Source organism: Lissotriton helveticus, chromosome 3_2, assembly GCF_964261635.1.
Source record: "Lissotriton helveticus chromosome 3_2, aLisHel1.1, whole genome shotgun sequence".
Taxonomy (NCBI): Eukaryota; Metazoa; Chordata; class Amphibia; order Caudata; family Salamandridae; genus Lissotriton; species Lissotriton helveticus.
Window position 1 is genome coordinate 23,150,426 of NC_136062.1, and position 27,081 is coordinate 23,177,506.

The window sequence follows — 27,081 nt, forward strand, 5'->3', positions numbered from 1 at the left end:
AGAAACTAATTATAGTATAATTCAGAATAGAACCGACATAAGGTCGAAGAAACCCTGTTAGTGAATTGTGTGTTGTGTGTTGTGTAATCTATAGGGTGACATTAGGTTGAAGAGATTGTGTAAGAGAAAAATGACCATCAGCAATCATAAAACAAAATGTTCTATTTTTAGAAAATGGTGTAGATGTGGCTCAATATGCATGGGACTATTGATAATATTGTGGGTGATTTTAGCTATTGTTATTCCTTTTCAAGATAGTTTAACGAAATTAAAGCCAAATGGGAGTACAAATAAACTAAATTAGAAAGTAGGAGTTCATGAGTCGTGTATAGATCAGAGGTGCATCAGGATCAGTCTATAAGTGATTTCACAAAGAATACATTTTCAAAATTATTGCTGGAGTACATTAAAACTATGAGTGTCGATGATTGTTATGTTTGTGTAAAACTGTCTGTGTCAGAAGGGGTTACGCATCACCACCTTCCTCTTACATATGGAATAACCTGTAGTGTAATTGCAAGCTTGTTTTATCAGACTGGGAAATTGGAATATCACTATTCCAATGTAGATGACATTTTTGCAAAATTAAAGATTGACTGTGTTAAACAAAAATAAGCCTGCAAAAGAGATGGGAGAGTATTTCTTAGAAATAGATGAGCTGACACATGAACATGCTTTTAATAATTTGACATGTAAAATGAGAGTTGAGGAGAAGACCTTTTTAAATATGGTTGAGGAAAGAAGGATTGCTTACAAACAAAGTGAGAAAATAAAACATGCAAAATCAAAATACTGGACATTTGATAATGAGAATCTTGATAAGAATGTGAATGTGGTCATAAATATAGATACTCCAATGTTAGGGAAATTTTGTATTAGAAGAGACAATACTAATTATGACAATTATTTTGTGGGTGCAAGTCAATGCAAAGACACCTATAGAATTATAGGGGGTTGGGGATTCAAAGGAGGAGATGATCCTGTTTTTCCGGGTGTTTATTTTATCTGTGGGAATAGAGCTTACTATAGGTTACCTAACCATAGGTACGGGACCTGTTATGTGGGCTTGGTCTTTCCTAAGATTTTTCATGTAGATAGAGGTACTAATGGAAAGCATGAGATAGGTAAAGTTTTAAGTAGAAAAAGGAGAGTGTGATGGAAATAGGTGATGTCTTCGGAGCATTGATACCAGCAGTGGGAATCACATTTAATGCAAATAGAATCAGAAAATTGTTCACAATAGTTGATCGTCTGTCAGACACCGCAGGAGGATTCCTGATGGTTGATACTGAAATGGTTGCCATGAGAGCTATGGTAATGCAAAACCGACTTGCCCTTCGACATAATTTTAGCAAAAGAAGGAGCAGTCTGTGGAATTTTGAAAGTGCAACATTGTTGTACTTATATTCCAGACAAAAGTCAGAATCTTGAAAAGTATATTACGAATATTACAGATTTACATAAAGAAATTGAACCACTGGAAGTTGAAGGTGTTCTTGAAAAATAGGGCAGAAGTTTTACAGCAATTAAGCATTGGTTCCAAGAAATAGGTAGTTCAATTATAGATAAAATACTAATTCCAATAACAGTTCCAGTGATAGCAATTTTCTTAATTAGGTTATGTTGCATATGCAAAGGTAGGAGAGATTTTAGAAAGGCAAAAGACCATTCAAGAACGAAATGCAAGGGAAAGAGAAAAGAATGCAATAGAAATGGAAGAAAATAGAGAGAACATTTTCTTAAAGATACAAAAGAGAAAGATACTAGAGTGTAGATTGTACTAAAATGAATTCGAAACAGGTTCCGCTAAAATTCTACAAAATTGATAAAGGTTTGGTGATAGGATCACCAGATGAGGGAATTGGTAGAGTGAGGTGGTAAAACAAAATTTTGTGCACCCCTCTCGAAATCAATGTTCCATAACGTTAATATTTACTAATGGTATAGTGTTAAAATTAATCAGCCATAGATTAAGTTGTACATTTTTACACATGGGAATACTAATTTTGCCTGCATGACGCAAATATAATTAACTAATTTGTATTGTTACTGTGATGTGAACTAATGCACAGCTTAAATATAAATAAACGCAGCTTAAATGTGCTTTTTGTACACTCTTGTGCCAGAAAGTCGTCGGATATGTAAGTATAAAGCGCATTTATGTGGCTTATTTGCTAGGTAACAACTAATGGGGAAACATTAGTATGATGGGAAGTAAACAGAAGGGCTTTAGTTCCATATTTAACATGAATTTGTTTCTATGATAGTTCAAAAGTGGCCTCTGAGGCCTACCAGAAAATGGCTGCTCGGGTAAACTGTGAGCAAGTGCTGGACAGCGCATGCGCGCCTAAAGCCTGCAAGTGAGAGTTAACTATCTGTGCTCAGAGGAGAGGTTCAAGGCTACCTTGCCCTAGAACCCAGGATGGGTGCCAAAACATGGACATTTCGGATGTTCTGAACGTGGGAAAGGGACCCAAAGTTGCGAATCAAGGAAGTGTCTTGGCCACAGACGGTCCTGAAGAAAGCCCCTTTATTTTTCTGCTGATTCATTGTGAATATGATGCTGTAATGATGAGGAGACTCATCTACCCCAAATTTGTCCAATCAGAACCCGAGTTGATGTTGTTAGATACTTTAGATAGATTAAGTTAGGAAATTAATGTATAAAAACCCCTGATTTTGCTTAGAAGCTCACTCCTTTCGATTTTGTCTTGAAGTGCTGCTGGACTTCAGATGGATTCCTGGATGTAAGAATACTTTATCTTTTATTTGTTTTCTTTGCAGGACTGAGAGGATACGATGAGGGTGTTAGTTAGGGATGTTAGGAGAGAATGGATTTGGAACTATCTGTCCTTTGCTAAACTTTACTCTGTTTTCTGAAATGAAGGTCTATTTTCCGAGCTTTAAATAAATGATCTTTTTGAAATAAAGATTAAGATTTTTACTGAATAAAGAATTGATAAATGCCTAAACATCAGACATGCTAACATTTGCTGTGAATAAAAATTAGATAAATGGAGAAATAAAAGCTGGTCTTGTATTTTCCTACGCCTGATTTTCGTTCTAGCAGAGCCATTGCCATTATGGTGGTGGGTCTGAATAAAATTGGTATTCATTGAAAACCATGGTAAAGAGTTTAAAACTGTAGGTGTAAATAATAAATTAGTTAAATAGGTTTAGACACTCCGCCAATGTTACAGCATGACTGTTTCACTAAACCCTGAAGTTGAATTAAATGAACAGAGATAGTGTACAGTGTTATGGGCCCCACTGGTGAATGGATGTGTGTTTGGATACTTTAGGGTAATGGTGATGCACAGCTGGAATTTATTTTTGGAGTCCCGCTGTAGCAGTCCCACACCCAATGGATGTTTATGCTGAAACTCTTGAACCAGGCATACCCCCCCCCCCCCTACACTGCATGAAGCCATTGTTATTTTGTTGCTTTAGCCCAACGAATCTCCCCAGCTTTGCACAGACTACAGACCATTATCACTTATAAATTCATGACAATAAAATCTTGGCCAAAGTCATAGCCACATGCCTTTCCTTTTAATAGGCAATAGAATGTCTTCCAGGCTAGGTTTGTTCCTCAACTCTCCACCTCAATTAGTCCCTGCACACTTTGTTGTAACCAATCAGGTCTCGCCCACTATTTCTGCTAGGGTCACACTGCTGGATGTTGAAAGTGTTCAACTCCCTTGAATGGTCTTTCCTCCACACCACATTAACTAAGCTGAGAATCCTGAATAGCTTTCAGAGCCTGATTGTGTTACTCTATATGACTCCCTTGGAGCACCTCAAAATCAGTGGAGCCCTCTTGGAGCCATTCGCCTTATCAAGAGGTACTCAGCAAGGCTGTCCTCTCTCCCTGCTCTCTTTTTTTTGTAATCGCCATGGACCCCTAAGTCCGTCATGTCCAAGAAAGACCCTTGAGAAGGGCCTCCATTTTTGCCATGGGCCACTGCTGGCCTCTTTAGGCCGATGACGTTATTTGTCCGTGATCTGGCAACCAATCTCTCCCCCATTATTTGGGAGGTGGGGTGCTTTGGGACATTTTCTGGGCTGTCAGTCAATTGGAATACATCACAGCTGTTCCCTCCTACGGATATCTGTCATGCAACCTTGAGTACCCAGGCTGAATCTGCCCTACGATCATGGTGGTTCTGGAGTTCCTGACCTCCAACTATACTACTTAATGACCAATCGTACTTTGCTTTTTATTGGCACTATCCTGATTCCAGATTACCTCATCTCAAACCTGAAAGAGCTCAGGTGTCCTACCTTCCTCTTTCCTCTATACTCCTACAGGGGTTTCCTCGGAACCCTGCTGAGAAACAGACCCTATCCACCACCTGCTGGATCTGGTCCAAACTTTTACGTTATTTGGTTGAAGACACTTTTACTCTCCCCATCTGCCCCTCGTAGATAATCCATGGCTTCCACTCACTCAAAAACGCTTGGTGCACTTGGTGCACCACTTCCTTGCTTCGCATCAGCTATGTGTTGTAGGCCAAAAGTCCAGATCTACCCTGGCGGAGGCTCAACCCATATGCATAACTTCATATTCCACCGCTTACACAGCCCACTACAGCATACCTTACCTGCAGAACCCAAGGATATTCCCCCTCTTAAATTAGTCATTTCCACATCCGATAACTACCGAGTGATATCTAGACATCTCTTTGCAACTGCAGCCTACTGGCGCAGTGAAATAGAGAGCTGCCTGGGAGCACAACTTCGCATATTCCCTTCCTGATCCGGCCTGGGGTTACTGCTGTATGAAACTAAACTGGTCTCACAACCATCGTAACAAATTACTACACTATAAGTTTCTTTATCGGGTTGACCCAACCAGACCGCACCACTGTTCCAAGTGTAAAGCAGAGCAAGCCGGCTTTGCATATTTATCCTGTAATTGCGCATTGATCCACTCTTATTGGGGGAAGGTTTACTCTACGTTATCTCTCATGATAGAATGACCATCTGACCCAATCAATCATGCCATTTGTATAGCGCGCTACTCACCCGGGAGGGTCTCAAGGCGCTTGGGGGGGAGGGGTATGCTACTGCTCAAACAGCCAGGTCTTGAGTTGTTTCCTGAAGGCGAGATGGTCCTGGGTCAGCCGAAGGTGGATGGGGAGGGAGTTCCAAGTCTTGGCAGCCAGGTAAGAGAAGGATCTTCCTCCGGCAGTGGCTCTTTGGATGCGTGGTACGGCTGCGAGGGCGAGGCTGGTGGACTGTAGCTGGCGGGTGGGCATGTAGGTCAGGCGGTCGTTGAGGTACTTGGGGCCCAGGTTGTGGAGAGACTTGGGTGAGGAGCCGGAACGTGATCCTCTTGTCGACGGGGAGCCAGTGCAGGTTCCTCAGGTGGCTGGAGATGTGGCTGCGTCGGGGGACATCCAGGATGAGTCGGGCGGAGGCGTTCTGGATGCGCTGGAGTCTTTTCTGTAGCTTGGCTGTGGTGCCGGCGTAGAGGGCGTTTCCGTAGTCCAGTCGGCTGGTGACGAGTGCCTGGGTGACAGTCTTCCTGGTCTCGGTCGGGATCCAGCGGATGTCTTGCGAAGCATACGCAGGGTGTTGAAGCACGATGAGGAGACGGCGTTGACTTGTCTGGTCATCGAGAGGCAAGTGGTCCAGGATGAAGCCCAGGTTGCGTGCGTGGTCGGTTGGCTTGGGTGCGGTGCCCAGGGCTGGGGGCCACCAGGAGTCGTCCCAGGCGGAGGGCGAAGTTCCCAGGATGAGGACTTCCATCTTGTCCGAGTTCAGTTTCAGGCGGCTGTCCTTCATCCACTCGGCGACGTCTTTCATCCCTTCGTGTAGGCAGGTTCTGGCGGTGTCGGGGTCTCTGGTGAGGGAGTGGATCAGTTGGGTGTCGTCGGCGTAAGAGATGATGTTGAGGTTGTGCTGGCTGCGAGAGGTTTCATGTAGATGTTGAAGAGGGTGGGGCCGAGTGAAGATCCTTGCGGGACGCCGCAGATGACTTCAGTGGCCTCGGAGCAAAACGGGGGGAGGCGGACACTTTGTGTTCTTCCGGCGAGGAACGAGATGATCCACTCCAGTGCCTTCTCTTGGATACCGATGTTGCTGAGGCGCTGGACTAGGGTGCGGTGGCAGACCGCGTCGAACGCAGCAGAGAGGTCCAGGAGGATGAGGGCCACTGTTTCCCCCTTGTCGAGCAGGGTCCGGATGTCGTCGGTGGCTGCGATGAGGGCGGTCTCGGTGCTGTGGTTGGCTCTGAAGCCGGACTGTGAGGGGGGGGTTGAGGGATCCGTTCGTCTCGAGGAAGGCGGTCAGCTGTCTGTTGACGATCTTCTCGATGACTTTAGCAGGAAAAGGGAGGAGCGAGGTGGGGCGGAAGTTTTTGAGATCGGTGGGGTCTGCTGTAGGTTTCTTCAGGAGGGCGCTGATCTCGGCGTGCTTCCAGCTCTCCGGGAAGGTGGCGGTGTTGAAGGAGGCGTTGATGATGTTCCGGAGTTGGGGTGCGATGGTGGAGTCGGCCTTGTTGAAGACGTGGTGTGAGCAGGGGTCGGTCGGTGATCCGGAGTGGATGGTGTTCATCATGCGGGCTGTGTCTTCGGTGGTGACCGTGGTCCGGGTGGCGGTGGGGGGCGTAGGTTTGACGGTTGGGTGCGTGGGTGGGGCACCGAAGCTGTTGTGGATGTCAGGGATCTTGCGGTGGAAGAACGAGGCGAGGGAGTCGCAGAGGTCTTGTGACCGAGTGATGTCGTTGGTGCTGGGGTTGGAGAACTCCTTGACGATAGTGAAGAGCTCATTGCTGTCGTGGGCGTTGTTGTCCAGTTGTTCCTTCAGGGATTTCTTCTTGGTGGTGCGGATGAGCTGGTGGTGCTTGCGGGTAGCGTGTTTGAGGGCGGTCATGTTGTCGGTGGTCCGGTCGAGGAGCCAGGCTTTCTAGAGGGTGCGGCAGGTCTTCTTGGAGTCCTTGAGGTAGTCTGTGAACCAGGATGCCTTCTTGCTTCTGGGTCTGCTGGGAGGGTTCTTTAGTGGCGCGAGGTCGTCGGCGCAGGCGGTCAGCCACTGTGTGAAGTTGTGGGCTGCTTCGTTGGGGTCCGTTGTGTTGGCGGGTGGTCTCTGGCTAAGGGAGGTGGTGAGCTGGTCTGCGGTGATCTTGCTCCAATTCCTGTGAGGTACCTGTTGCGGGTGGTGGTGGATCTTTTGAGGCTGAACTGGACGCAGCTGTGGTCGGTCCAGTGGAGTCCGGTGGCGTGGCTGAAGTTGATGTACTTGCTGGAAGAGAAGACGGGATCAAGCGTGTGGCCGGCGTAGTGGGTGGGGGTGTTGACCAGTTGCTTGAGTCAGAGGTTGGCGAGGTTTTCCAGCAGGGCGGTGGTGTTGCGGTCCTTGTTGTTCTCCAGGTGGCAGTTGAGGTCCCCGAGGAGGATGTAGTCAGTGGAGGGGAGGGCGTGCGGGCTGATGAAGTCTGTGATGTCTACACTGAATTGAGTGCTGTAGATGAGGGTGTCTGAGGGTCGGTGTGAATCTGGAAGTGGAGCTGTTCGGCTGCGGCGAAGGAGTCGTTGGCGTCGGTCGTGATGCGGATGGTGTTCCTGTGGACGATGGCGATGCCACCTCCAGTCTGGTTGATGCGGTCCCTCCTGATGATCTTGTACCCGTCCGGGATGGCAATGGCGATGTCGGGTGCAGAGGAGGCGTTCATCCAGGTTTCCGTGAGGCAGGCGACGTCCGGTGATGTAGCGTCGAGGAGGTTCCAGAGTTCCACAGCGTGTCTGTGGACGGAGCGGGTGTTGATCAGGATGCACTTGAGGTGGTTGCTGCTGGTGTTTGTCTTGGCGGGTGCGGGGCAGGTTCGGAGGCAGGTGAACTTGCAGGTGAAGGGTCCGTGGGTGCGTCTCGGGGTGGCTCGGCAGCAGGCGTGGGTCCGGCCGGCATGGAGTGTGTTGAGTGGCGGCGTAGGTCAGTCGGGTCGTCTTGCCTCGGCGGGGAGGGTCAGGGGTCCTGGCGCTGGGCGCGGGCCAGGCGCAGACGGGCTTACCTTTGGCGCACCTTCGGCGCTCAATCGGCGCGTCCGCTGCGCTGTCGCTCTGGGGGCGTCATAAGTAAGAAGCCGGGAGGGAGGAGCAGCTGGGTGGAGGGAGCGGGGCGGCGAATGGAATCACAGGGGGGCGGGGCCGCAGGGAGGCAGCAGCAGGAAATTCCAAGAAGCAGCGGGAAATTCCCAGGAGCAGCGGGAAATTCCCGGGAGCAGCGGGCAGCGAGCGAAGGAATCTGCAGGCAGGAGGCGGCAAAGGCAGGCAGGAGCGGCAGCAGTGAGTGGGGCGACCAAGCCCTGTGGAGGGCTGAGCGGTCACCCACTTTTGGCCTTTACTTGGTTATGTTAAACCCATCCCCTTTGCAGTACGGCGCTTCACTGCTATTGCGCTACTACTGGCAAAAAGAGAGGTGGTGCTACATTAGGGCAGTAATACCCTGCCAACATGGCTGAATGATAGCTCATACTGTGATACCACTCGCGAATTCTACGCATCTCTAAAGCCCATCACTTCCAGACCCAAGCACACATGGCAGCGGTTTAGAGATCATTTCTTAACCGTGGCCAAAGATATGAAATACGAGAAGGTGTACAGAATTTTGACTTGCGTAACTAGTACTATGGCCACTGTGTAGTCTATTGCCTCGCTCTGATGTGTTGCTTTAACGCCCCTTGCTTCTTCCCTGAGCAGTTGCACCTCCAGCTACTCCTTTCCCCTTTTATTTCTGCCTTCCCCCTCTAAATACTTAGTTTGGTTTTACTCCGAGTGTCAAATATTATTCTTACTTAAAAATAGTCATTACCTTAAAAAAGGAAAAAACATGTTAAATATATGAACTACCCCTTTTAAGCAGTGTGAAATTCCTCTTGCCATAGTGAAGTGCTTGATCGTTCCTACAACACTAGGTCCAAATTTCCGACCGAAATCCTCCGAGCAATATATTCATTACCTTCCAACGCAGAATAGGGACTGGGATTCGGGCTGGATGGGGGTCTTTGTAAGGGAGGAGGTCCCTCACTGGCCAGAAATGGTTAGATCCCGGACTCCTGGTGTAAACAAGAAAATTAAACGTGTAGGAATAGTCTAGGCAAAATGGCAAAGGACCATAAAATGGCACAACCGCAATGAAATTGCCAGAGATTTGAGAAAAATAAGATTTAAGCTCAACATACATTTGGTTGCATCTTCTCTGACTATTCTCGTTCTGCAGATGATCAGCGCTGTTGACTTTTTGTATAATTTCCAGCACAATGTATATACCTGGCACTGTACTAGGCAATAACGACCTAAAATGATGTGCATTCCTAATATACACAAAATAAATACATAGGGTAAACAGGTGCAGAAATAGCAAAAAATAAAATAAACATTTCAACTGATTTTTTTATTGAGAATTCAACCTAAAATACATCGGAAAACTACATTCCCAGGGAAAAGCTTCTTATTTTTCTCTAGATTTTATCCTAGATTTTGATAAAATCTTTCATTAAAAGAATCTACTCCCAGTCTGGAATCCAGTCAGTATTTGTAGTTGTTTGCAGCCCGGCACAGCCACTTTCCCTACTGAAGGATGCATTTTCTTTTTTTTACTTTGGTGATCTTCGAAATCGGTTGACCCTCTTTCCCTTCTTTGACTGCATTCACAATCTAAAAGAAACCAAAACAAATCGTATTGTGAAATGCTGCATCTGAGAAAATGTAACAGGCATAGTCTGCGATCATAGATTTGGAGTGTGTTTGGTTAACACTTGTTCACACGAACCACTAACTACAGAAAGAGGGTATAGGATTGCCAACAGCAATGATCAAATCAGTCGCACAAAAGACTGGGTACAACATGGGCATAACTCATAAGCAGTGCAAGGTTCCTTTACAGAAAGAGCAGATACAGCACAGTCAGAGATCAGAGTCTGAGATCAAACACAGCCAGGAGCAGTGCAAGCTTCCCTCTCACTCCAAGAGGCCAGAATTATCATACATCACAGAGAGAAACCACCAAGGCTAATTTGCATATGGCTAGTCTCCGTCTGGCAGTGCACAGTGAGGAACAAATGCGATGCGGAATAAAGTCGAAAGCGACTTCTTGTGGCTGAGACGTCTGCAAGGATTCCAACAGTCTTCATAGTTTCCACAATTTGGAGCACAACTTTTCTACCAGGATCTGAAGAAGTATATACCTTTTAATTTGGAGTTGAAGTTACTTCAGTGCCAAATCACTCAGAATTTTAATAACCAGATAGAACTCAAAATAGATTCTAGTCTCCACCAATAAAGAGTGCATAAATCATTAGAGCTTGCATTAACAGATGCCTCTTTCCAGGCTTCCATCCACAGAAAGATACTACTTACTCACTATCACCCACACATATGTCATCTGCTCATCGCTCTGGTGGAACAGGAACTAGACTTGGAGCCATGGGCTACTCTAAGACTCACCTCTTGGAGAATATGGACGAGACCGGGGTTGCAGGCCTGGACCACTGAAATTACTGTACGCTGACCCGATCTTATGTTTTATAGATGAAGATGGAACATTGTACCAACAGTGATCTGTCATTCCCGTCCCAGACTCCGTTACAGCACTAGCTAAACTTGGAGTCCCAAGATGTTGGGTGCATCCCACACTACCCCTGCCCTCCAAATGGTGAGGTAATCGGACCAGTCTGGAAGAAAACCCTGGCAACAGAAACAGCAGTCAAATATTTTAATTTAAGAACCTCTGGTAAGTATCCCTTTGCTAGGTGACTTTCCCTCACCCACTTAAGCTCCCATCAGCCTTTTTCTTCGCGTGTGTGCCCCACAGCAGACAAAGCTGAAAAAAATGTGTCTTTTGTTCTTTATAAATTAATAAGGTATCCAACTACAAGTCCAAAGCCATTTCTTGCGCTTCTTTGCAGAGAGGTATTCTTAAGATTAGGTTTTTAGATGATGAAAGTGCCACCAAATTACTAAAACAAGGGGAAGGGAGAGGTGAGATCTTAACACGGGTAAGGAATAAACAGAAGTTGCATCTTAAAATAAAGCATCAAAAGTCTGGTGTATGGATGCAAAACTTGAATTTCTTTGGACGAGTGCTGAATAGCATCTTTATTTCTGTCATTAATGTTGAAGGGGATTATGCAAAAGAAACTGGGACTATTTCCATCCATGATCTCAGGTCAATAAAATAGAACCCTGAAATATGTCTCCACTCTCTTAATCCGACTCTAGCCCAGAGGTCTTGAAACTGTGGGGGTTGCCCCCTGGGGAGTCCATGGCAGTATTTGTAGGTTAGCGCAAATGCCGCCACAAGTACGTGTAAGTGAGGGTTGTCTGGAAGCACTATGTTGTTCATTTGGCACATTTCCAGGCTGTCTTCATTTACATGCAGTGGTCTAAGCGATTACAATGTGTGGGAAGAGTTTTCCATGCTGTGGTGGTGGGTGAAAGATTTAGCTTTTATTTTCATGTAACTACATATAAAAAAAAGCCGAAGCTTAAATGAAAAATAAATGCAATGTAAACTAATCGGTGGAAAATGCACCCTTTTGCATTTATGAAACCTAAATTGGTTAATTGGTTAAGGGGATCACTGCAGATGACAGTATGTGTGATCAGAGAGCCACAGAATTTAATCCGGATTGGTGCAGTGGGGAATAGTGACTTGTGTATTTATAGTGCTGCGAGGTTCTAGTCTGTAAGAGAAAGCCATTTTGTTATTACTTTAAAATTGTATTACGTAAGTATTAGGCTGCAGCAAATGATTTAGCATTTAAGATACAAGTGCCGTCAAAGTATATATTTTAGTAATCTGGAATCAGACTATACCCAGTGCAAACATTTAAGTGCCCATTAAATGTGCGCTTTCCAGAACTTAAGACATAACCTCCTTCAACATCTAAAAAAAAAAAAAAGAAAAAAAAAATGTGTCAGCTTAAAAATTCAAGTTACGACTCACTCATTACCATTCCTGGGTTTGAGGCAATGCGACAGGAACAGAATGAGAAGAAACTGGAGGTGAATCTGGATCAGATTGAGGGAGGGGGACAGATGGTCCCAACATTAATGATATTGTTTGTACTTTGTAGCGATTTATTCCTGCAATTGTATTATGCGACACCCATCTTCTGCTATTTGTTTTGTTGGAAAATAAAAGTAAATGTATATAAAAAAAAATTTTTAAAAATCAAGTTACTCCATTGGTTTAAACATATACCGACTCCCAAGCGAACTTGATGATTAATGGGCCTGGGCGAAATTAAATTATGTTGGTGTAAATTTGGGAATTTCACGTTATGCTACATTCCCAACATGATGCCTCTTAATGTAATTACTGGAATTTCATGATAAAATGTACTGTGAATAGGCAACTCACTGTATTTTACAGCGAGAAGCACAAAACAACAGCGACTCATTTGAAGCGAACATATAGTGCGGAATTACAGATTTGAATGTTAGGAAATTATGCATATTTTTGCCATCAGTTCGTATAATTCAAAGAATTTCAAACCCCGCTAGTGGTTAACCAAATGCACACATTTACACACTGGTGAGAAGGCCTGCGCCTCTCCCACTTGCCCTCCCTTCACTTTCACCTCCAATTCCAAATTAACCCTTCAGGAGGGTTTTTCGAATAAAAACGTATGGGAACTGGTTTTGTAAAATTAAAAAAAAACGTGAGCATTTCGGACCCTGTGGATCCCGCCCACTTGAACTTCTGCTCCGATGTCCTTTCAGGTGATTCGAGGAGAACAGTGGAAGAGAGGTGACCAGCAGAGTTGCATTGGGACGCAGAGTCTTGACCGTCAGCCCCACAAGGCCTCAGAGTAATGCCCCAGGAGAAAGAGGAAAGGAGCTAAATCTAGGCATGGGGCATAGATATGGTCTAGAAGAGGTGCTTTTTGGAAGTCTTGGAACGCAAAGGTACCTTGCATGGTGATAGACTTGTACCCTTGACCAAACACCCCTGCTGCCTTGATATCTGGTTCCGTGGTAACAATTTTTGATCATGAGTGAACAAAGACCATACGTGTGTGCTATGACCTAAGCCGGTCTAATGGATTGAGGTCTGCTTTGGCCGGGAGGGAAGTTCAAAGCAATAACCATAAGTGGTGGAAGGCTACTGCCTTCAACATGAGTTAAGTATGAGGGTGGTGGTGACAGCATACTGTATTTTCAGTGATCAGTAGAGTGTACAGGCCTTCTTTTTACCGGTGTCATGATGGAGGAGTCTCCTGGCCCGCTCTGGTAAAATTACGCTGCTGTGTGCTTAACTTACCCTTGGCCTACTTTGGATTGTGCACAGCGCAGGGATGTATGTGTGCCTGTGGAAAGGTACAATGCATCAGAATATAGCGTGCATGGTTGCATGGTTGCATGTGCGTGCTGGGATTTGTGTGCCTCTGAGAAGTTACAGTCCATCAGGAAATTGCATGTATGGTTATGATTAGGAGCGAGGGTATATGTGGGCCTCTGTTGGTACTGCATGTAGGAGATAGGCTGGGGTATTGCTTGAGTGCACTGGGATGCATTGATGTCCGTCCGAGAGTCAAGTACATTGGAGGCTACCCACCTGTGTATGTGTTCACAATACTGTGTGCACTTACAATGGGCACCACACTTTGAAGACACTGGGTTCTATCTTAGGAGGTCCACAGTTTGCTGGAGGAGCAGGGAGAGGTAGAGGTCGGCCCTAACAGATTTGTGCATTGCTCCATTCTTGAGAGCTGGGAGGGACACACGGGAGAAAGCAAGATCCAGGCTCTTCGATGCATATCAATAGGGAGCTTTGATTCTGTATGGAGGCCACTGGTCAAAGATGCCTGGGCACATCTGTTGAAGGAGATGGGACTGAACAGGAAATCAAAGAGTTGGGGTGGGGCCCTTTGGTAACCTTTAGATGCACATATCATAGAGGATATTATCCAGGTGTGAACCTCTGGTTACTCCCATGGACTCTGCTTGGAACTACAAACACTGGAGACTACTCCTGTGATAGACTGCTCTCTGGAGGAAAAGCACAAAAAAGTAGAGGCCACTTCCAAGTGGGCAACCCCAAAACACAAACTACAAAGACACTACATCACAAGTGTGTCTGGAAATATACTATAAAAATGGGAGCTTGAGTCTCCCACATTGTTAAACTAAAGCTGTACATCAGTGTGGAGTAGTTTAGGAGGAATTCGGCCTGTTGTGACCAGGATTGGAAACTAAGGGTCTACCACTCATGCTGAATGAGGGGACATCTCCCAGAAGAATCAAGAACACTTGCAGCGAGCACCAGCTTCTGGCTGACCCACGACCAGTGGGCCCTGTGAGGAGAAGGATGTTGCCTGGAGGGAGCGGGGTCCAGTGGGTATCCTACTGAGGGGATCGCAGGAGTGTACTGTGAGATTCTGGCCCATCAAGAACAGTGTCCCGATCGGGAAATCTGAAGTGTGTGCTGGGTGAATCCCTTATGCCAGGTGGGGAAGCGGAGTGACCACAGTATGCCAGGTGGGGGAAGCAGAGAGAACGGGACCCCGGCATTGATCGGACCGTCAGCCGATATGCATTTTCGAATCCCCTGATACCAGGAGGGGAACGGGGGCACTGCTTGAAGAAAGGGTTGCTCTGGTGCCGTACTACCACAAAGGGAGGGCCGCTGCTCTTAGTAGTGCTGGGACCCAAAGTTAGCAGTCACCCTATTGATGCTGCTAAGCAATCCCTATATGCCAGGAGGGGATCATTGAGGAGACTAAGGGGCGTTGCCCTGGGAGCGCTGTGAGTACCCCTATGTCAGGATGAGGCCGTGGTCCAGAAAGAGGGCAGTCGCACTAGGACAGTGTGTAGTTTTAATCATCTAGCTTGTGTACAAGTGCACCCAAGAACTGTCTCTGGATGAAGAAGCCTTACTGCAAGATTGAAGGAGCACCAAGGATTGCTGCTGCCGCAGTCACGAATTCTAGAGTTCTGCCCAACGTCAAGCTGGGAACGCATGCTTGGGGACTCTGGACCTGCATCCCAGTAACAGGTAAGACTGACGCATCCAGACCCAGGAACATGTGGACTTATGCTAAAAAGCTCTTATAGAATTTTAAGACTTGAACTCACCAGCAGGCCGTAGTATAGATGTCGGCACACGTGAATGGGGAATAACCATCATCCACACTAGTTTTTAAGAAAGGGCCGAGGAGACTGCCCGCTTTGTGATGCATAGCTATCATTAGTGAAGTCGGTGCAGTGGCACTTGGGCTGGGGGTAGAGGGGGAAGATGGGGTGGGGGTGAGAGGACCACTGCATCACAATTATGACTGTCTTATTTTACAAAAGAGGCATGGCGACTCAATTTCAATGCTAGAGTTAGGATAAATTTTTTTGAAAGGGACAGTCGGTTTCAAGATTGAAGTGATGGCCAGGTATGAGGCAAAGGGGTTGAAGAGGTAGAGGAGACAGTCAGGCACTCAGGGCTGCAGCTGACATTGGTCCAGCAAGTGCAGTTGCATTGTGGCACGTGAATGTAAAGGGCTCACAACACCCAATTATGGGGACAGTGTTTTAGTGAATTTCAGAAAAAGCAAAAGAGTTTGAAGGCCTCTGCTCTAGCCTATTGTTTGCCCCTCATCCGATCCTGGCCATGTTTCTTCAACTCATGGACATATATTTTAGTTTATGGTGTGTGCTACCCTTTTCTACCCGTTCCAGAGTTTCCTGTGCCATTTTCAGACAGTGCTCCTCTTTTGTCCACTTTTCTGCTGCATCCTGAATTCCCTTCCATTCACTAATTCTGCTGTGAAGGGTCCATGATTGGCTTTTGAAGCCTGATCCTCAACTCCTTCTCGGATTTCCTGTGGAGCCCACCTACCTCCAATGCTCGGTCTTGTGCACTCTTCCTCTCCATACCATTAAGTTGGTAGCTTGCCTCATTCTGATCCCCTTAACCTCTTGTTCTAGTGCCGTGCTGGAGTTTTGACTCGTTCTACTGCTCCATTCTGAGACCACTCAGCTACAGTACAAAGTTGGAAGTTCATGGAAATCACCACCATTTGCTTTTCCTTTAGGGGCAATTTGTAATTTTGTATAAATACGTGTCCCACTTTTCCATCTTTATTTGCACTTAAGCAAGAGTATTTTAATGTTATTTTGTGTCATTCTGTCCGAGATTATTTGTTAGCAATTTCATCTTTGATCAAACAAACGCATTTTTTACAACAACAATATACAAAATAGGATTTTAAATATTGAGCACTTACATCTTCATGGTAAGGAAATTCGCCACTTTCAAGCTTAGAGAAAATGAGCTTGTCATTGATTTTAACTTCAAAGCATCCTACAATAGAGCAAAAAAATATAAAGAGATAATATTGCAACGATCAAAGGGGCAAACACATATATATTAGTTAGCTCATAATGCCGCATAAATATCCTACAACATCAAATTCAGAAATATATATTCAGATATATGCCACCCACTACTATGGACCTGCTAACGTTGAAGCTGTCAATGTGTATTTAAAGATACTTTGTTAGACATTTTTTTTTATGTTACCAAGCAATTTCAAGCACTCTATTATTACAGGCTTTCCTATAGTTAGTGTTGTCCCTACTACTAAGCTGTGGCTGGAATGCCTTATAGCAATTGGAATTACTGCAGTATGGCACACCATTAGAGTGTGCACAAAACACTATAAAATACAGTCATGTACAAATCTATCACATATTCTTACCTCTCCTTCCCTTTTCACCACAAACCTCCGCATCAGGAACTTCTTGCTTTATTTTGCTGGCAAGTTCCCGATAGCGGGGCTCATATCCTCACCCTCCACTGGAAAGGAAACAGATATATACAACCATTAAGACCTAGCAGGGCATTCAGTTTATGACATTTGTTTACTGTGTAATGCTTTCTAGAGCAATAGGTGGCTGGCCAGTAGGTGTCATGCAACTTTATCCACACATAATACATATTGCCCGTAAACTACTCCTTGCCCCATAACCTCAAGAAAAGGTTCCACAATCAACTACAGTTGCCATCTGCAGGTGTAGAGTGTGTCCTACATATGTCGGTACTCCATCTGCATTGGCAATAAGGTTTTTTCCTACCTATTCTAGTCAGATCATCACCACCATTAGGATGTGCTTAGTTGCAAAGTTGTGCCACTCACTGCCTGAAATTATCTTTTGAACACTTTATTAAACTTCATCACAAAGTTTGTGAAGATGTTAAAAGAAAAAAGCAAAGTGGGCAGTTTTAATGCCTCCTTAAGTTTGCAGGAAAGTGTTCCCACTATAACAGAAGGCATGTAAGACTAGGCAAAACACAGCATCTGGTTGTTTGTTTTACCATCCGGAAGGCATTTGGCATAACAGTCGGGGGCCGGGGCTGGACAGTTGCTATTAGAACACGACCAAGTCGGATTTGCATTTGGATGGTCAGTCTCTGACGCAGCGCAGTGGGCAAAAAAACACAATGGCCTGGAATGTGGCTCCTGGCTGAGTGTAAGTCAAGCTTTTCGCACATCATGTTTTTGGTCTTTTCTAGGACAAGGTACCACTCTGCTATTGGAAACTCGCACTACCGCTTTTAATTAGCACAATCAATGTTTTTTTTTTTTTTAAGTTTTATCACTACATGTTGCCCTTTTGACTGTATTTTTCGCATACTTGCACCATAAAAGATTACCCCACTCACCTGCTGCTTTAGCGGGACTCTTAGATTCCCTACGCAATTCTTCAGCGCCATCTTAGGGATCGGAAGGGACATTTGCGGGAGCGTTCTAGTGGCGAGGCGGCCACGCTCGTCAGCTACTTAAACCTGTCAATGCAAGCGCGCAGGGGGGCGAGCCGATGGCGCAACGGTGGCGCGCCAGAGGCAAGCCCGCCTGCGCCCGTCCGCGACCTGCCGGGATCAGGGGCCACAACCACTGGCCCCTGCATGATATATTCCAGGGTCGCGCTTCTGGCTTTGAATCATGGTAAAATACAGCTTAGCCATGCAATCACCATGGATCTACATCGGGAAGGATTGTTTAACCCCTACCACACCCTCCGGAGCCGTGTGAGTAACAGAAGGGATCCTGCAGAGAGCCTTAATTCTGCGCTACTTAATACTCGCTCTCTGCAAAAACATAACATTAGAGATCTTTTCAGTATTGCAGGAGGGGGAACTAGATATCATGGGAATTACTGAAACTTGGCTTGAGGAGTCTTCCACTCCCGATCTGGTGGCCTCTTTACCTGCTAATTTTTCGGCCATTTGCAAAATTCGAGCAAATCTTATGAAAGGAGGAGGAGTTGCGTTCCTATATAAAAGCTGCTTGAAAGCAGAAAGAATTTGTGCAGAGAGTCTGGAGGGTGCTGAGGTGCTTGGGGTTAAATTCCATGCTGGTGCTGAATGCTTGGGAATACTCCTGGTTTACCGACCCCCACGTACCCCCCCAGATTTCATGGACTCCTTTGTGGAATTGGTACACGACTTTCGTTCACGATATAAAAGATTGATGGTAAAGGGAGACTAACTTTCATTGGGAGAAGTCTCCCAAAGACTGTCAGGCAAACCAGTTAGAGGAGGCACTGACTGCACTGGGTCTTGGGCAGCAGGTGGTTGGTCCAACCCACAACAAGGGTCATACCCTCGATCTAATCTGGATGACTACCCCGGAGAGGAGTTCTATTGCTACTCTGCCTTGTTCGTGGTCAGACCACCATCTTCTGCAGGGTCAGTTAGCAGTCCCAGGGAAGATGGAAAAGCCAGGGTTGGGCAGGAGTGCTAAAAGACGCTGGAATAAGATCAGAGGGGAAGATTTGGTTGCTAGTCTGCAAACCTTCATTCCTCTAAAAAGCCTGATGGTAACCTAGAGGTCATCTGTTGTAATCTGATAACGAAACTTGAGAAAGCTATAGAAATCGTTGCCCCTTCACGAAAGGTGAAAATCGTGGACAAGGGAATAGGGGCCCCCTGGTTCAATGAGACGCTTAGGCTAAGGAAGCGGGCCCTGCGTACAACTGAGAGAGCCTGGCGTAGAGGGCATGACCCTAGTGCACGCAGTCTGCACATACAAGAATTTGCGCTCTATAAACAGGCAATTCTGTCCAGGAAAGCGGACTTCTACGAGAATAGAATCGAGATGGCTGGAGACCCCCGAAAGGAAGTCTTTAAGGTCCTGTCAGTACTAAGGAAAACTAAAGAACAGAGCCCTTCATTCTCGCAGGTTGACTGCCAAAAATTTCAGTACTTCTTTTCTAAGAAAATTGCGGATTTACTAATGGAAATTTCGCATACCCCAAAACTTGACTGTCCGGTTAATTTTACTCCGGTAGTGCCCTTGATCACCCATCCCTCGAGTACATTGCCCCCGATTACCAAGGAGTCATTGGCTGGCTTCATGGGGCGAGTAAAGTCTGGGTCGCAGGCGGACCCTGGTCCCTCTAGGGTATTTAAACTAGACCTACCAGGAATAGATGACGATGTCCTGGCCCTCCTCAATAGTTCTTTGGAAACTGGATTGGTTCCCACCATTTTCAAGGAGGCACGTTTAATCCCCCTCCTGAAAAGTCAGGGGCGGATGCAAAAAAATTGAAAAACTTCAGGCCCATTTCCCAGCTGCCGTTTCTAGCAAAAATCCTGGAACATGTTCTTACATATCTCTCTGGGCATCTTGAAAACAACGAATTGCTAGAACGGAATCAAGCGGGGTTTAGGGCACATCATAGTACGGAGTTGGTGATGCTGTCCATTCTTGACGATCTGAGGTGTAGAGCAGACAAAAAGATCCCGGGCGCCCTGGTGCTGTTGGACCTCTCCGCGGCATTTGACACGGTAAATCACAGTCAATTGCTGGCACGGCTGGGGGAGTTCGGCGTTCAGGGAACCGCTCACGCATGGCTAACTTCCTTTCGTCAAGATAGTGTTCAGAGGGTGCAGTTGGCAGATCTTGTTTCAGCATCAGCCGGCTTTTTGTGTGGAGTGCCGCAAGGATCGGCACTTTCACCTCTCCTTTTTAATGTGTACCTGCAGCCATTGATTGCGGTGTTAAACCAGATGGAATGCCAAATCTATAATTATGCAGATGACACTCAGATAGTCATCCAAATTGAGGATTCACCCGGTGCACATGCTAGACTGCAGAACATCTTGAAATATACGGTCAACTGGATGACCGCTAATTCCTTGAAGATAAATCCAGATAAAACTGAGGTGCTGCCAATTACCATCTCTGGTAGCCCTTGGAACAAGCTTTTCTGGCCGCAGGAATTAGGGCAGTTTCCAGAACCAGCAGCGGATGTGAAAAGCCTGGGCATCCACATAGATGGCAAATGGACTATGATGAAGCAAGTGTCTTCAGTTACTGGAACGTGTGTAGGCCTTTTAAGACAACTAAGGAAAATTTCTCATCTTTTGTCCCCAACAACATTGAGGCGGGCCGTATCAGCCATGATTCTGTCACGATTAGACTATGGCAATTCACTGTACGCTGGCCTACCCCAGCATCAATTGATTAGATTACAAACAGTCATGAATGACGCAGCTAGGCTGGTATTTAAAAAAACCAAGGAGAACACATGCAACACCATTACTGCGTAAATTACACTGGTTACCAATCAGACAAAGAGTAACGTTTAAAGGACTCTGTATCACGCACAAAGCCCTATATGGTAACGCGCCAAGCTACATTAAAGCGCGTTTGGTCCCCTATACTCAGAGTAGGGCGCTCCGTTCAACGGATGCCACCCTTTTGGCACGCCCACGTTTCAGACTTGCTACCATGGGTGGGCGTGCATTCTCAAATGCGATTCCAGTGGCCTGGAACAACTTGCCAATACACCTGCGTAAAGAACCAGGAATCCTGCCCTTCAGGAAGATGCTTAAAACGGTGCTCTTCCGGGAGGCATGGGGCTTGATCTAAGGTTGCGTTGCTGCAGGAACATTCTGTGTGTACATTTGGACAAGCGCTTAGAGACCCCTGGGTGATTATGCGCTATATAAATCTAAATAAATAAAATACATTTTCTCCTCCAGTGAGTTTTTCCGACCCTCTGTTGCCACCTGCTTTGTCACCCTAATTACAATCAGATGTACATCACCTTTTTCAACATCATCATACTTACATACAGTCAAATGTCCATCAAATAGCTTTAACCCAAGTAAACCATTTATACAATTCCAGACAACATTGTTTGTTTCTTGGAACATGTGTCACTTAATAATGATCAAATTTTCTGTGAAAGCATGGGAGATATATCGCTCACTATTTGTCGCCCTAAATCTTATTTGTATTTGGCATAGTCTCACAGGTTACACAAGAAACGCTGAGTGATCAAGGGCACTACTCAGGGAAAGAGCCACCACAACAAAAACAAACACACAGAGCCGGCTTTAAGGCAGTGTGAGCGGTGCCACCGCACAAGGGCGCCGACCTCGAGGGGTGCTGCATTTTCAAATACCTATGGAATTGGAGAGTTCTTGGTGTGCTCAACGATTTTAAGGCGGTAATAAAAATATCAAGATAACTTCTGATTTATGCATCTTCTGGGGAGATCTGAGTTTTGTCTAGCAGTTGTGAATTATCATAAAGCAGTGGCAGAGGGTTAATGTGCCTCCTGCAATTGGCACGTGCACTTTGCAGATAACCGAATTGTACGCTATGTAGCTCAGTGGGTTGCAGAGCTTGTGACAGTGATCCTTTTGTTATTTGCAATTTGTAAGTTACAATCCTTGTAATATCGCATAGGGAGCTATGGACTGGCATCAAAGAGCTGCATGCAAACTACAAAGCACAGGTTTAATACCTAATGTTTTCCCCTATTATTTCACTGCTAAGAAGGGTTAGTTTGGGTAGAAATAAATGCCTATTAGTTACGCCAACCACAAACACTGTTAAATTTCAACTCCTGAGTTTGTGATTTTCCAGAAAAGCGCTCTTAACATATACTGCCCACCAATATATATGACAACTCATACATCTTGTAGTCCACGCTGTCTTTTGCAACGTTTCATATACACATCACTGCCTCTGTATGATGTGCGTGACAAGGAGTGGTCTGACGCCATACATTGGTATGAGTAGCGCTAGAAAAGAAATTAAGTACATGTAAAGAGGATCTATGGAAAGATAAAGGGCACCCTTGGAGGGTGGTAGTGAGGAAATCTGTGGAGAAGAAGGTTATTGGGGCCGCCAACAAAGATTGTTGCACTGGATGCCAACCAATGCTTAAACTGGCCCTGAACACAAACAAATTATTGCCAAGATTTCTTACTTTTTTTTTAAATTACTTAGCCAGTGGGTATTTATAGATCTCTTTTCTTCAGTGGGGTTGAAGTTATTAAAATTCGCAAACATTTTTTATCAAACATATCGGTACCTGCTTAAAGTCTGAATATATATATATATATATATATATATATATATATATATATATATACACACACACATATACACACGGTACCTATTATCTAATGAAACATGGATTACAGAATGTTTTACATACATTCAGATAATACTTCATCCCTAACGACTAGATTTTGTGTGGTCGTTCCATTAAAAATCTATTAGTCTTTAAAACAGAAAGAGAACTGAATATGCCCGCACATTCTAGGGAACGCCAATCCAGGTGGGCTATAACCACCTGCAAGGTAGCACGAGGTGTTGGGTACATCTAAATGGGATTACATCTTTTTCTTTTTTAAATACAACACATTATTTAATCTAAATGTGTGGTGGTATTTATATAGCCTCAGTCTTTATTAAAAGGTTGCCTGGCTGAAAATGTAGACGCATCCTTCTCTTTGGCATTCTGGAGGGAACATTTAGGTGGAAGGAAAAGCAGGTCTTCTTTAAAGACAATGCAAGTTTACAATAACCCCGTTAAACTTTAACTGCAGTTACTAAAGACTATTGATGTAATTAGAAGAACATCACTAACTACCTTTTTGTAACATGTTACTACAAATTCTTATTTTAAGGGATTTCTTAACCAGCTGCCTTTCTAATTTATTTATTTCAGGGCTATTAATAGTACTATAAAAATGTGAGCAGAAAAGGGGCACAAACTAACATGTAAAGCTGCCTTTGTTTTGCTGCTGCCTGTAGGTGTCGGATGTCCCTGCTTCCTTAAGGTAGAGTTACTTTAACCTTGTTTCCACTAGGTGGCTTACTTTGAAACTTTCTCTGTGAGGGGAGTTTTTACACTGTTATCCTGCCTTTAAAATTGCCCGAGGGCAGCCACCTTTGCGGATACATTTCAAAAGTGTTCCAGGCTGCGCTTCAGACACAGCCTTTGCGTAGTGATGCCCCTCACAGCAGGGCCGTCTCTAGCCTGGAGCACCTTCAACAGAGGCACCAAGAGGTGGAAGGGCTCTGAACTGAAGTGTGATTATGGTAGACAAAAACTTGGCCTCACTTAAAGCTCCCCTTCAACCTGAAGCCCCACCCCACTCACCCATTATATCTACAAAACAGCAGTGCTTCAGGAATTCAAATCAGTAGCTATTTTCTAACAAATGTATCCATTAAATTTGAAAAGGGAGCCCCTTCACCATCCCCTCACTCACACCAGTGTTTGCTTCCCCTGCCTTCCAGCCAATGGAAAGCAGTTAATTCACTTCTACTCTTTGAGAAGCTGTCCACACCTTCCATCTGGTGCCAATGCATACCAGGGTCTTTTTCAATGGCTACATTATTTCCTATGTATTTTCTAGACATGAGTCCAGCCTTTATTTCTCACTTTCAACCTTTGAGCTAATCAACTGACCTGGCTAGAACAGTGATCGAGCAACAGATTATTTACCTGATTCGAGTACTATTCCAAATTCCCAATATAGCACAATCTTCACAAGTAAATCATTTTGCTTCTTTCTACAATCTTGCATTCTAAAACGACTGCCCTTTCAAAAATATTTACCACGTTACTCCAATTAAACATTAAAAAACTGTCCTGTAATTAAAACTTCTCAGTTTTTTACCTCTCTTTTTCCATTTCTCTTTCAAATGTCCCTCTACTTCCCTTCTATCCTCTGCATGCCAAATCTCACTTCACATACTATGATGGGAAGGCAGATGGCCAGGTCTCCCACAAAGGGGTACACTAGAGGGGACTGCCCCTTAGTGTTTCCTCACTGCCCATGGTGGGGGTTAGTTTTTTTTCTATGGCCACCTGGTCGGGAAGTTGGCCACTACGAGGGCGAGTCCTCACCTCCCCATGGATAATGTCACTTTTGGGAGGCGGCTGGCTATTTAGGTGGGCATCACACCAAGACATTCCTCTTTCATTGGCCAGCAGCAGAGGAATTTGCCACCCACTCACCCAGCAGACACAGGAGAGCTAAAAAGAATAGCAAGTCGCTATACAGCGTCGCAAGACAGTTGGTATCCTGGCATCTGGGGGTTGGCCTTACCGTGCTCCGTGGTGGCACAGGTGCAGCAACCACATCAAAGCATTGGGCCGCAGCACCGATATGAAATGTACAGCACCAGACAAATAATGAGATAGCAACGTAATGCCCGGTGGGTGGAGAGTGTTTCAAGACGTGTCAGTCCTAAAGGCGCTGCACTCGGATGATCACTCGTAAAATTACCCTACAAAAGGACTGCATAAAAGAATGTGAATAAACTTGCAACCGTTTCCCACAATAACAGGTGTTGGTCTGTTTTTTGTGTTGATGCAACTGTATTTTGTCAAATAATGTGTATCCATATGTCAGATAACGGGGTTAGGGGTGGAAATGCTTAGCAGCTAGCTGGTCAGCGTTTTGAATGTCCGTGTTGTAGCTATGAGCTCACTTCCTGGAATCAAGGACAGAGTTCATTGATTGTGCGGTACATCTCGTTAAGTACAGGTCGGTCTTTAAAAGCAATAAATAATACTGCGGTAAACTACACAATATTACGGAGTCCATCTACCCCAACTTTACTGAAACTATTGATTGAGCCTCAAGAAATGCACCTGAAGTCCGAGATTCTAAAGCTGCGCGTGTACTCACCAGTACTCTACGTGCACCCGGACTTTGGCTGAGTGGTGCTTCTCCATCCTGCTGCTTCTCTCTGGCCGCTCCTGCTGCTGTACCACGGCTCCCCTTCCAGTCACTACTCAGGCGGGACCAGTCTGACAGCCTTGGAGAAGGGGCCAAGTTATTCACACACAGCAAACCAGCCCGGAAAGCGGCAGCGCTGTTTCCGCAACCTGCTGGGTACTGAGGTTGCGGCCTGGAGTTCCCTCCGCAATAAATAAGACATTTCCGCGGGAAAGAGCTGCTCGTTGCCGGGTAACTAATACACAGTGATACAAACGTGAGATGGGAAACCGGTGGTGTAAAGAAGCATTCTGTGGCTAACTGGTTAGGAGGCGCCCTTAATTAAATCAGTTCTTCGTTTGAGCTAGAAGCGCAGGTGAGAACTGGCAATTATTTTCCTTGCCATGCTTTGACCCAGAGAGCAAAAGAGAGAAAAAACAGTGACAACGGGAGAAAGCAGGCATGAAAAAGAACCTGCAACAGTGAATTAAAGGGGCAGGGAGACTATATCAGTGAAGAAAGATGGCTGAGGTGAAATCATTTCCACACAGCCTTGGTATACAGCAATGCTGTGATGTTCGTCAGCATCCACTGTGGGATTAATTTCTGAAAAAAACATTTGACACCGGCACTCATTTTACAAATTAAGCACTGCCCCAAATTCTGTAAGCCACTTATGCTTAGCTGGTTAGAAAGAAGTTGTGAACGACAGGCGCCGGATCGTGCTAGCGTTAGTTCACATGCTTGTCCGGCTTCAGCTGCAGGCTTTCTTGTGTACTTCTGTTCTACACGTACATCAGAGCCACAGGGCAATTAGAACGAGCTGCATCTGAAGGCGTACTAAGAACTCTGGCCCTCCGTGTATATCTCAGGCACAGGGGGATTGAGGCAGGGCTAACTAGAAAATGTAAAAGTTTCCAGTAAGGTACACCAGTACTGGAAACAATAAAAATATGTGTCAATGCTACTACATTCGAAATAATAAAACAAGCATTGGCAAAGCCAATAGGTCTAGCTAATGCAAGAGTTATTTACTTTGCCAATGTGTTTTAGCCATGTTGCACACCAACGTGGCTGCGGTTCAGCATGGCTAAATTTAGCGCCGTGGAAAAGAGTGTCATGGAGTGTCGTAGAGCAGAATGGCAAAGAGTGCCGAAGAGAGGAGTGGCATAGAGTTTCGTATCCTAGAGTAGCATAAAGTGGAGTCGTATAGTGTGGGGTACAGTGGAGTGGCATAGAGTAGAGTGGACTGGTGTAGAGTGCATTGGCGTTCAATGTTGCAGAGTATAGTGGTGTAGAGTGCAGCGGCGTATAATACAGTGACGTAGATTAGATTGTTGCATAGTAGAGTGCAGTGGCGTAGAGTTAAGTGATGCGGAGTGGTGCAGAGTAGAGTGGTGCAAAGTGGAGTGCAGTGCCATTGAGTGCAGCGCATAGAGTACATTAGCATAGAATGGAATAGGTTAGAGTGCAGTGTTGCAGAGTAGAATGTCGTAGAGTGGCACCTTCATAATAGAAGATAAAGAATCAAATTCAACCATTACCTCTCCAACAGTAAATCAGTCTCAATTGGAGTACTTCAAGGATTGGCACTATCTCCCACGCTCTACAATACAATTTGTACATGGAACCTCACACCAAAATTCTGAACAATGCAAACATACACTACCACATGTATGCAGACAATACTCAACTGTATATGAGAATTTCTTCTCCGGATGATATCAAAACTCTTAACAGTGCACTTTTGAAAACCTAACAATGGTTATCTCGCAGCCATCTTATGTTAAACACACTCAAGACGGAATCCTTCCTGATTGCCCCCCACAATCACTCAGCCCCTATTCAGGATTGGCTCAAACAACTAAAGGCCCTCAATTGCATCCCACAGGTTGTAAAATCTACTAAATCCCGAGGCATAACCTTGGACAAATGCCTAAATATATAAGGCTAAATCAGTGCTAAAACGAGAGGAGCCAATCACCAACTCAACACATAAAAGAAAGTCAAACCATTCCTACCGCTCAAGGACATGAAACTAGCTGTCCAATTACGACTACCGCTAGGATACGGAATGGTGACCCTGGCTGGGATACCCAAACC

The 27,081-nt window shown here is 45.3% G+C and overlaps 1 long non-coding RNA gene across 1 annotated transcript; it reads right to left on the reverse strand.

Moving 5' to 3' along the window:
* Positions 1–9,377: 9,377 nt before the first annotated feature.
* On the reverse strand, positions 9,378–25,225 carry LOC144826199 (uncharacterized). The gene is made up of 4 exons (XR_013609702.1): positions 24,949–25,225; positions 16,697–16,794; positions 16,223–16,299; positions 9,378–9,659 (listed from the first exon to the last, which is right to left on the reverse strand). It is a non-coding gene; the product is annotated as an uncharacterized LOC144826199 (long non-coding RNA).
* Positions 25,226–27,081: the final 1,856 nt, after the last annotated feature.